The sequence below is a fragment of the Rhagoletis zephyria genome, unplaced genomic scaffold, assembly GCF_001687245.7.
Source record: "Rhagoletis zephyria isolate East Lansing unplaced genomic scaffold, Rhagoletis_zephyria_1.1 Rzeph_scaffold_02684, whole genome shotgun sequence".
NCBI classification, from domain to species: Eukaryota; Metazoa; Arthropoda; class Insecta; order Diptera; family Tephritidae; genus Rhagoletis; species Rhagoletis zephyria.
The window spans coordinates 36,765-48,262 of record NW_016159768.1 but is presented as its reverse complement, the minus strand read 5'-3'; the positions used below and the strand labels follow the sequence as shown (position 1 = coordinate 48,262).

The following is an 11,498-nucleotide window of genomic DNA, read 5'->3' as shown; positions in this document are numbered from 1 at the left end:
TTTTTTTTGTTCTCTTCGTTGTTTACTTCTTCCAACAAAGATGGCGTCGAGATTTCAACAGCTAAAAAATAACTTTTTTCTTTCTTTCGGGAAGGCGTGATCTTGTGTCTTTCGTTCATGCTAGAACATGTTGGAAAGCGCACAGAAAAGTTTGGGTAAGTAAATTTTCATATTTATTTAGCAAATTTATGAAAAAATAACAATTATATATTAATTTACATACATGTCTTTCATTTTACAGGAAAAAGGCTGCATCAGGTCAGAAGAAAATTTCGAGGTAAGTTTTACTCGATCATCTACATATATGTATGTACGTTTTCTAACCTCAAATTTGTTTAGCTATTTTTTGCAAGACCACGGCGGGGCCGCCAAAAAACAGCACGAAGGCGGGAAAAGTAAAATGTAAGTCTTACGGCTTATTTTATTAGTTTCTTTAAAAACATTTAAATTAGTATTTCATATTTACGGGAAACTTTATATTTGCAGTGCCGAAATCTCGACAAATGAGGATGGGGAGTTTGACACGCTTGTGACGAGCGATTTTTTTTCTGAGGATTGCGGTGTTGGCATTGATGAAGGCGGTGATGTTGCTGCTGTCGAAATAATTTCTAGTTATTCTGATGAGTTTGTTGCATCTGGAGATGATCCGTTTGCTGTTGGTGGTGGAGGTGATGTTGCTGCGCCTCCTGAATATTCAAAATATTATGGAGATGATGCATTTGCGATTGATAGAAGTGGTTGAGATGTTTCTGCGATTCCTGAATCTCTTGGCTATTATGCAGATGGTGCGNGACACGCTTGTGACGAGCGATTTTTTTTCTGAGGATTGCGGTGTTGGCATTGATGAAGGCGGTGATGTTGCTGCTGTCGAAATAATTTCTAGTTATTCTGATGAGTTTGTTGCATCTGGAGATGATCCGTTTGCTGTTGGTGGTGGAGGGGATGTTGCTGCGCCTCCTGAATATTCAAAATATTATGGAGATGATGCATTTGCGATTGATAGAAGTGGTTGAGATGTTTCTGCGATTCCTGAATCTCTTGGCTATTATGCAGATGGTGCGTTTGCTGTTGGTGGAGGTGGCGGTGATGTTGCTCCGATTCCTGAATCTTCAAGTTATTATGAAGATGGTGTATATGCTGAATCTTTAAGCTATTATAGAAACGGTGGGTTTGCGTTGGTGGAGGTGGCGATGATGTTGCGATTCCTGAATCTTCAAGTTATGAAGATGGTGGATTTGCTATTGCTGATGAAGCTATCATTGGGCCTCTAGATGCCTCATCCAATATTGAACTTTCTATCGATTTAAGTGATTGTGCTACGTCAATTAATGCTTCCACTAGCACAAGAAAGAATTTTCAACAAAAGTTTTTGGAGCGGTGGCTGGAAACGTTTACCTGGCTGGAATGTATAACAATATTGCAAAAAAAAACAAGTACAAAATGTTACAATGTGATTTTATATAATTTTTAATAAGAAATGCATTTTATGAAAATGCTAATAAGTACAAAATGTAACAATGTGATTATTTAAAAACTTCTATGTATTAAAAATGCATGTACATGTTTATAGAAATACTTTAATTTAATACCAAGTACAAAAAGTATTTACTTGTGTGTAAAGCTTAATTAAATGTGATAAAATTTAATTAGAATCAATGTAATTTCATCATTTAATGTAAAATTGCATTTAATGCAACTACAGACTTATTACTAAAAGTGAAGCGTGAACAATTTAAATAAATGTTGATTCATCTTAATAATCTAAAAATGTGTTAATATTTTTGTCTAAATATTTTTTGGGGCAATGTGAGTATTTTACTATTTTTAAATTTAATTATAGAATAATTCCAGATTGCTCTCTACTAAAATTTAGTTTGATCGAAAATAAAACATCAATTACTTATATTTAAGTGTTTTCGTCATCAATTAACTGTAATTTTGTTCTGTATTTCCACAACATTTGAGACATCGGGATTTTAAAGATATTCCAACTCTAAATTTGCACAGAGACACAATAAATGATACCTAAATTTATAAACGTTAAAGATTACTTTTATTGTGATAAAAATATAATCGATTAACCCATCGGCTGATAAATAAACTAAATCGAAAACCCCCACATCTAATTTTGCTTGAAAATCGTCACTACGCTAATCACTTCACTTTTCCTCACAAATCACTCCGGAACACTTCACTTTTTATGTGTTTTCACTTCGCTCGAAAATCAGCAAACGACAGCACTAGTGGTGTTACTGGCGAATTTAGATTTTCGCCGCGGTACTTCTTAACCTTTAACTATGGAGGTGAATTTTTTGGACATAGTCTATGACCTGGTGGTAAATTTTACCCCTTCGAAGAAATTTGAATACAAATTGGCCATTTTATAATTATTTTTTCTTTTAAACTAAGCTACTAGATTTTTAAGTTAAAATAAATACAAAATTTAATTTTTTCTTTTAAAATCAACAAAAGTTCCACTTTATTCCACAAGGCTTTTATTATTCACAAGGACGAAAACATCACATAGTAAACTTACAAAAAAAGTGTAAAATAAAAATTAATCTAAAGCTTAAGGGGCATCTTTTCACAGCAAAAAATATATATTTAAAGAAATACAAGAGATCATATTAAAAAAAAGGCGTGAGTACTAGGTACTCATGAAATTTGATGTGTAAACATATGCGAACGGCAAAGCATAAAAGAACGTTTACTTATAAATATATTCTCAATCAAAGCTCGTTCGCTGTCAAATTGGTTGTGCTTGTTATTCACACAACTCGAGGAAAAGTCAAACTTCTTCTTAATCTTCTTAATCTGAGACATTTTTAATTATAATTTTGCATGGCTAATCTCTTTTTCTAATAACAGATTAGGGAGTTAAGCTCGAAAATTAGGATAATCTTTTTATATGTAAAGCTATTATTAGGCGATTCAGTTACATACATAGAAATGTAGGTTAGGTTAGAAATTAAACATTAATTTCACTTAATTTTATTCATTTTGCTGATTTAATTTTTTTATTCATTTTCATTTTTAATTCTTTTAATACATGAAATTATCGGTATGATTGACAAAATATACTTGTGACTCAAGGGCGTTAAAATATCTTGGAAACACCGCATCAGTTATTGTTTTTGAGCTTATAGTTTGAGCATATCTATTTGTATATATTCCTAAATTTAGTTTTTATTTTCGGAATATAATCTGTGGTTCATGTAAATGCAGTTCATGTTGCAGGATTTTACCCGATGCTTTTTTGTTCCGTACGTTTTTCTGTAACTCACTTTTTACTTTCACTTCAGAGAGTGATTTTGCTGTTTGACCTTTTTCCAGGATTTTACACGAAAAGTATTGGATCAGAGCTATTATATCATCCATAATATAATAATAATAGATTGGCGCTTACACATATGTTAGTGTTTGGCCGAGCTTCTCCTCCGACTTGTGGCGTGCGCCTTGATGTTGTCACACAAAGCGGAGGGACCTACAGTTTTACGCCGACTCCGAACGGCGATTGTATTTTTATGAGAAGCTGTTTTTCATGGCAGAAATACACTCGGAGGTTTGCCATTGCCTGCCGAGCGGACGACCGCTGTTAAGAAAAAACCTTTTTTCTATATTTTTTGCGATGTTGCTTTGACCAGGGTTTGAACCCGGGTCCTGCGGAGTGGAAGCGCGCACTGCTTACCACTACACCACAGCGGCCGACATTATATCATCCATACATATGCATATTATACATACATATATTCATGTATGTTCATCAGTTATCAACGGTCCCAGTTAAAATGATATCAGTATTTTTTTAAATTTTCGCCTTGCTTTTTTATCAAAATAGACTACTAAACCTATGCCTAAAACCATCTACGAATATCAAAACCAGGGCACGAATCACGTATGACGACAATCGTCTGACCGATTTCGTGTCGAGATTGTCTTGCTTCATAAAAATCGAAAATTGTTTGATCGTTCGTGCGATATCGTCAACTCGATTCCAGTTTTGCTTTACGTAACAGTAACAGTAACACGTAACAGCAACACAAATGCGTAAATCAGTGTTTTGACAACATCGTTTTGTCAGTATCGTTTGAACGACTATCGTTTCAAAGTTACGTGATTCATGCCCAGTTGCAACAAATGAGTCCATACATATTTATGTACATACATAGGTACAAAGCCGTATGCATGTGCGGANACGTGATTCATGCCCAGTTGCAACAAATGAGTCCATACATATTTATGTACATACATACATAGGTACAAAGCCGTGTGCACGTGCGGAGTTTAAATAATCGGAAGTACTAATCAATTGTAGCGCATTTCCTCTTACTATGCATATGCCCAAATGCATGCAACCATTTGGCAAACAAACACAGGGTGCTTCTAATGAAAATAAAAATTGTATGCTGAAATACACATGCTAAGACCTTCGAAATTTTGTGCTGGGATATGCGTTACAGCTTCGCAAATTTTACCCCTACCGAAACCAAAGATGTATACACATCAAAAATTGTAATTGTAAAAAATACAGGTCAACCTTCCTTGAAAGAAAAAGTTGCATAACATTGAGGAGTGGTAATTTTTACACCAGCATCAGCATTTCTCCGCCCACGCTACACCTTCCACAGCAAAAACATCACTGATCAATAACGAGAACGAAAGGAGAAGATACTGAGAGAATCAAGTTGCTGGAGCGCAACATAGGAGAGTAATTCAAAAAAATTTAAAGAGGGGGTAAATTTTACAACCACCTCCACAGTTCAAGGTTAATGTCAAAATGATGTGTTTGTTGTAAATAATTCGAATTCATATTACCACAAACCAAGGCATGCAAGGTGGTGTTGATGGCGAATTTAGATTTTCGCCGCTGTACTTCTTAATGTCAAAATAGTGTGTTTGTTGTAATATGAATTCGCCTTGCTTACAACAAAACACATAATTTTGACATTAATAAGTACCGCGGCGAAAATCTAAATTCGCCATCAACACCACCTTGTATAAATTCGCCTTGCCACAAACACATCATTTTGATATTTACAAGGCGAATCTATACAAGGTGGTGTTGATGGCGAATTTAGATTTTCGCCGCGGTACTTATTAATGTCAAAATGATGTGTTTGTTGTAAACAAGGCGAATTCATATAACAACAAACACTATTGTGGCGAATACTGCGGCAACACAAAGCGAACAACGAGAAATAGACAGAATGTTCGAGGAATGACGTAGAATGTTCCACAAAGAGAAACGTCAAGTTGGATGAACACTGCGAACAGCGAGAGAAAGAGAATGAGCGATGAACCTCAGAACGTTCGAGAGTTGCCATGAGTGCGAGCGCAGGTATATAAGAGCCACGACACAGCGGAGTTGGGGAGTTACAAGTCAGCAAGCTACAAGTAAAGTGAGTTGCGAATAAGCAAGCTACAAGTTTAATTGTGTTAACAAGTTTTTTAAAGCGTTGTAATTGCTTTAAAGAGTATTGTAAAGTGTTTTTACGATATTAGCGAGTATTGTTAATTGTTTGTTGTACAATAAAGTTAATTGTACTACAATTTGGTCAACGAGAGCATTTATTTAACAATCCAGCGATACGAGCTATAGATGTTTGGAAATTCCCAAGAATGATAGACACGGTGCAGCGAAAAAGGTGGCGCCGTCAGTGGTACCGCTACTTTGGTTTTGCCGATTTTGACAGTTGTGGTAACTTGTAAATAAAACTTTGTCTACAAATCAGCAAAAGAGAAATTTGAATTATAAGTGAAAAATCAGTTTAAATTGTTTTAATTTGCAATTTGTGAGTGATTTTTAAGGAAAAATGGTTTTTTTGTTCCCGTACTTTTTGTTGTTACTCACTTTTTACTCTCACTTAAGAGAGTAATTTTTCTGTTTGACAGTTTTACAGGATTTTTCACGAAAAGTATTGGATCAGAGCCATATATGTAATACTTCTATATTGGCAGTAAGCTAACTTCTCAATGTGTAAGCATTCCGAAATCAAAGCGAGACAGTCTAGTACTGTTTTTGTCAATGTATTGTGTACTTGAGTGCCGTTTTTGTATATGTGTTGTGTACATGTTTATTTATAAACGTATGTGTTCCTTTTCTTTCGTACGTGTTTATTGATATATCTGTACTGTAGTGTTTTCGGACGGTACTAGCTCTTACTGCCAATATAGGAGTATTACATATATGATCAGAGCTAATACAAGATTGCGCCGTCCTGGGCGTTGACATTTGTGTACCACAAGTAAACAAATAATGGAGCGAAAAGAAGAACGAGTTGAAACTGCCAAAGCAGTTCACTTTACAGCGAAAAACGTGTTTTAATTTTGCTAAATGTGAAAATATTGCATTTTTCACCTAATCTATTAGAGAACAGTGAACGTTTTAGTGCACTTGCAATTAAGGCTGCTGCAGAAAACTGCAGCAGTATCTCTGCGGGATTGAATAGTTAACTTGCTAATGGAGGCTGCGTGAGCAGAAACAAAATCATTGTGAGGAAATGCTGTTAATATAATAATAGAGAAAGATTTCGGGAACGGCTTTGCCGTAGCCTATTTACACAAAATGCAGCGATTCGTCCCAGCGCTACACTTGCATCTTGACGGCTGTCGCAATTTAACACACAGCACTTCATTGTATTAGTTTTTACGCAGTCCTCAACTCAAAAATCACTCACTAATTGCAAATTAACACAATTTAAACTGAAACGAAGTATAAACTACTGAAAATGGCGAAAATTCAGGATCTAAAGATTGAGGAACTCAAGCAGGAGTTGGAGAAACGAAATTTAGCAACCTCCGGAAGAAAAGTGGAGTTCCTATCACGGTTGCGAGAGGCTATGGGAAAGGAAGGCATCGTCGTTGACAAATAAGACTTCCATCGTGAGGACGACGAGGCGTCTTTGAAGGACAAAGACAAGGAAGAGGTTGCTGGTTCATCGAATGATGTAGAGCATACATCAGCGAAGCTTGAAGAGCAGGGAAAGGCTCCTTGTGCGTCAACGGCTATAGACATGAACATGTTATTGGGTGCCATATCGCATATTTCCTCACAGATGCAAGCGCTGGAGACACGTTTATCATCAGAGGTATCAGCGCAGGTGTCATCCCGGCTAGAAACTCATCTACTGGCACAAGAGGCACGTATATCATCCCAGGTGGAAGCACAGGATGCAAAAATTACACAAATACAGGACAAAATCGTAGAGAGACAGGAGAAAGTCGAGGCAAGGGTAGAGGAGTTGGAAGGCCGTCTACGTGATTTACAGTTGAATCGTCCAGCTACTTCGACGAGCGCACCCAAGGTAAAGACTCCATCCTTTGACCACTAGTCCTTTCCAGGTCTTTAAGCTCCAGTCCGAAAAGACGGCTACAGCAAATCGTTGGAGCATGGAGGATAAATCCGCTGCGTTATTCGTCGCATTGAAAGGACCTGCAGCGGAAATCTTGCAGACTATTCCCGACTGTGAAAGGAACAATTACGATGCGTTAATGGGTGCAGTGGAAAGACGTTATGGTAGCGAGCACAGGAGACATGTTTACCAGATGGAGCTGGAGAATCGCTACCAGAAATCCAACGAGACTATACAGGAATTCGCCTCTGAGATTGAATGGTTGGCTCATTTTGCAATTGGAGACGCATCTGGTGAGCACCTTGAAAGGGTAAAAATCCAGAGGTTCATCAACGGAATGCGGGACATGTATACCAAGCGAGAGACGTACGCGAATCCAAAGGCAACATTTGCTGAAACCGTCTCGTATGCTCAGACACGTGAAACGGCAGCACTCCTAAGTAAACCAGCCTACAAAGCCCATCGAGTGGAAGTGGAAACACCGGACGAGACAAATTGAAATGCTGAAGAAGCTAATCCAACTGCTGGGCGAGAAAAAGCATGGATCTGGCAAATGTTTTAAATGTGGAAAGCCAGGCCACTTCGCCCGCGATTGCAGTGCAAGTTCCAATGGACTCAACAATTCAGCAGGACGCAAACGCAGGGCTGAGGGAGACGAATCCAACTCCAATCAGTCGTTAAACTAAAACGAACCAGCAGTAAGGGGTGCACGCTGGCTCCCGCAATTGAATGCCCCATAATCTCCGTCTCGCGAATTGGCAGAAAAGCGAGCAACGTTACTGTTGGTGGATATGTGGACGAACATGAGCGAGTATTAACTGTGGATACGGGTACATCACATTCCATCATTCGATCTGATTTGGTCACTAAAGAGGTAAGGCCATTACCTGGAGCAAGGTTGAGGACTGCAACTGGTGAGGACACCCAAGTTGTAGGAGAGATAACGTGCAAAGCCGCAATAGGGAATGTGACGGTGTTACACAAGTGCATAGTCGCGGCGATTATGGATGAAGTCATCATTGGATTAGACTTTTTATTTGATCAAGGTATGGAGATCGACATGAAGAACAGGATTATGAAGTACAACAACATGGAAGTGCCCCTTAGGTTTGGGTATGATGGTCCGTACAGCAGCAAGCGAGTGATCCTAGAGGAAAGCGAGCAGATTCCACCGAAGTCAGAAGCAGTTGTGTGGGCGAAGATTGATGGAGATTGTGGGACAAACAAATTGTGGGTTGTTGAAGCAACACAAAATTCTACACCGGACGTACTTATTGGTAAAACCCTGGCTAAGACGCAAAAATATGGACGCGTCCCAGTTCGAGTGCTCAATGAGTTCAAATCAAGAGTCAAGCTCCGAAGAGGAACTGTACTGGGGCAATGTCGAGAGGTAGAGGCAATCTTCAACTGCGAAAAATTACCTGAAAGCGATTCCATTGGCGAGAATGACATTGCGGAAGACAATGCATGGACGGAAGCGTTGGAAGAAAAATACCAGCACAATGCTAAGGAACTTCTCCGCAGATACTCCAAAATATTTGACAAGGATGGCGACAAACCAGGCAGGGCTAACGTTGTGAAACATCGCATTGATACTGGCGATGCAAGGCCAATCCGTTAAGCTCCTCGGAGTGTTCCACTTGCCAAACGTGAAACTGTTAGCCAAATAATAAAAGAAATGAGCGAGTCCATGGAGTTCGCCGGTAGTACTTGTGAAGAAGAAGGATGGTCAAATGCGGTTCTGCGTAGACTACCGTAAACTAAACGATGTGACGAAAAAGGACAGCTATCCTTTTCCCAGGATCGATGACACTCTGGACTCGTTGACTGGAACAAAGTGGTTCTCAACACTCGAGCTTAAGAGCGGTTATTGGCAAGTGGAGGTAAGTGACGAGGACAAGGAGAAGACATCTTTCAGCGTTAGAGACGGTCTGTGGCAATGTAATTAATTAATAAACCTTAATTTATAAAGCCGCTGTCGGCCGCTGTGGTATAGTGGTAAGCAGTGCGCGCTTCCACTCCGCAACGCCTGGGTTCAAACCCTGCTCAAAGCAACATCGCAAAAAAAATAGAAAAAAGGTTTTTTCTTAACAGCGGTAGTCCCTCGGCAGGCAATGGCAAACCTCCGAGTTCATTTCTGCCATGAAAACCAACTTCTCTTCAAAATACAATCGCCGTTCGGATTCGGCGTAAAACTGTAGGTCCCTCCGCTTTGTGTGACAACATCAAGGCACACGCCACAAATCGGAGGAGAAGCTCGACCAAACACTAACATATGTGTAAGCGCCAATCTATTATTATTATTAAATTTATAAAGCACATATTTGTAAACTTCATTTCATTGATATTACCTATTTCTGCTACCAAATTTTTCATGCATCCAAAAAGACAAACAAATGAAAATGTAAGTATGTATTCATTTATAAATGTACATGTGTACATACATATAGACGATTGATCTGCTTTAATTAATCTAAAATTCTGCATGTAACCATGTTCTCGACGATACATGTAACTTGCATGAAGATTAAACATAAAAAACGTTGTAAAATAGTGTGTTATTAACAGCTGGAACTAAAAAAACTATGTCCGCTAAAATGGGTTAAACGCAAACTTGAATTGACATTTTTACACACATACATGCATACATACATATACACATGTACAGTGGAGTAGCACTAGCTTGGACATCGCATTGGTTGTACTATAATGTGTTTGAATCTTTTTATGGTACTGAAGATTTGGTTACGGATGAAAAAAATTTAAAATAATCTGTGGATATATATAAATATATATTTATAAACGCTTTGAAGTATAGAAATTTTTAAAATTAAACAAGTAATTTTTAGCAAAAAAAAACTGACTTCAACTCCCATATAAAAAAAATATATATCTATATATCTCATGATCCACTGATCGGATCTCGGATCAGTATGGGACCACCTTTCCGAAGCAAAAAGAATTATCGAAATCCGTTGACGTGGTCCAAAGTTATGCGGTAACATACATAAAAAAAAATAAAAAATATTCCGACGAACTGATAACCTCCTCCTTTTTTGGAAATCGGGTAAAAATAAATAAAATCATTTTTTTTTGCATTTATACAAATGGTGATCAAGGCACTTCGACCCACCTGTACAAAAATCGCGGCGCGTCATGGATAAAAATTTTATAATTTCGGACCGAAAAATGTGAAAACGAGATAAGTTGCCACGTTACATTTGTGAAATTCCGATAAAACCACATATGTTTGTGATTTTAGAAGTTTTGATTTTATTAAAAAAAAAAGGCGTGAGTACTAGGTACTCATGAAATTTGATGTGTAAACATATGCGAACGGCAAAGCATAAAAGAACGTTTACATATAAATATATTCTCAATCAAAGCTCATTCGCTGTCAAATTGGGTGTGCTTGTTATTCACACAACTCGTGGAAAAGTTAAACTTCTTCTCTGTGCCACCGTGGTCACTTTTTCCTGCAACACATATTATGCCATTTAAATATATTTTAACTGAATATTTTATTAAAAATACCTTTACAAACCTATTTTCCTTACTAGCGTAAATTTTTGTTTACTTTAACATTTGACATTCCTCCTCTTCTTCGCAAGTATAATCGATAAAACTAGGTTGGACACCAAAAAGTTATCGGTTTAATCTGAGATATTTTTAATTATAATTTTGCATGGCTAATCTCTTTTTCTAATAACAGATTAGGGAGTTAAGCTCGAAAATTAGGATAATCTTTTTATATGTAAAGCTATTATTAGGCGATTCAGTTACATACATAGAAATGTAGGTTAGGTTAGCAATTAAACATTAATTTCACTTAATTTTAATGAGTCCATACATATTTATGTACATACATACATAGGTACAACGCCGTATGCACGGGCGGAGTTTAAATAATCGGAAGTAATAATCAATTGTAGCGCATTTCCTCTTACTATGCATATGCCCAAATGCATGCAACCATTTGGCAAACAAACACAGGGTGCTTCTAATGAAAATAAAAATTGTATGCTGAAATACACATGCTAAGACCTTCGAAATTTTGTGCTGGGATATGCGTTACAGCTTCGCAAATTTTACCCCTACCGAAACCAAAGATGTATACACATCAAAAATTAAATCAGCAAAATGAAT

The 11,498-nt window shown here is 37.5% G+C and overlaps 1 protein-coding gene and 1 long non-coding RNA gene across 2 annotated transcripts in view; both read right to left on the bottom strand.

Annotated features, from left to right (window-relative positions):
• The window catches only part of LOC108367436 (uncharacterized), a 15,966-nt gene extending 14,664 nt beyond the window's left edge, over positions 1–1,302 (bottom strand). Inside the window, exons 1-2 of the long non-coding RNA XR_001848250.1 lie at positions 1,293–1,302; positions 74–79 (exon numbers count right to left, since the gene is read on the bottom strand). This is a non-coding gene — a long non-coding RNA (uncharacterized LOC108367436). The remainder of the gene's footprint in view (positions 1–73; positions 80–1,292) is intronic.
• Positions 1–11,498, bottom strand: part of Cox17 (Cytochrome c oxidase copper chaperone COX17) — a 75,352-nt gene that overhangs the window by 29,066 nt on the left and 34,788 nt on the right. The gene's annotated exons all lie outside the window — the stretch shown is intronic.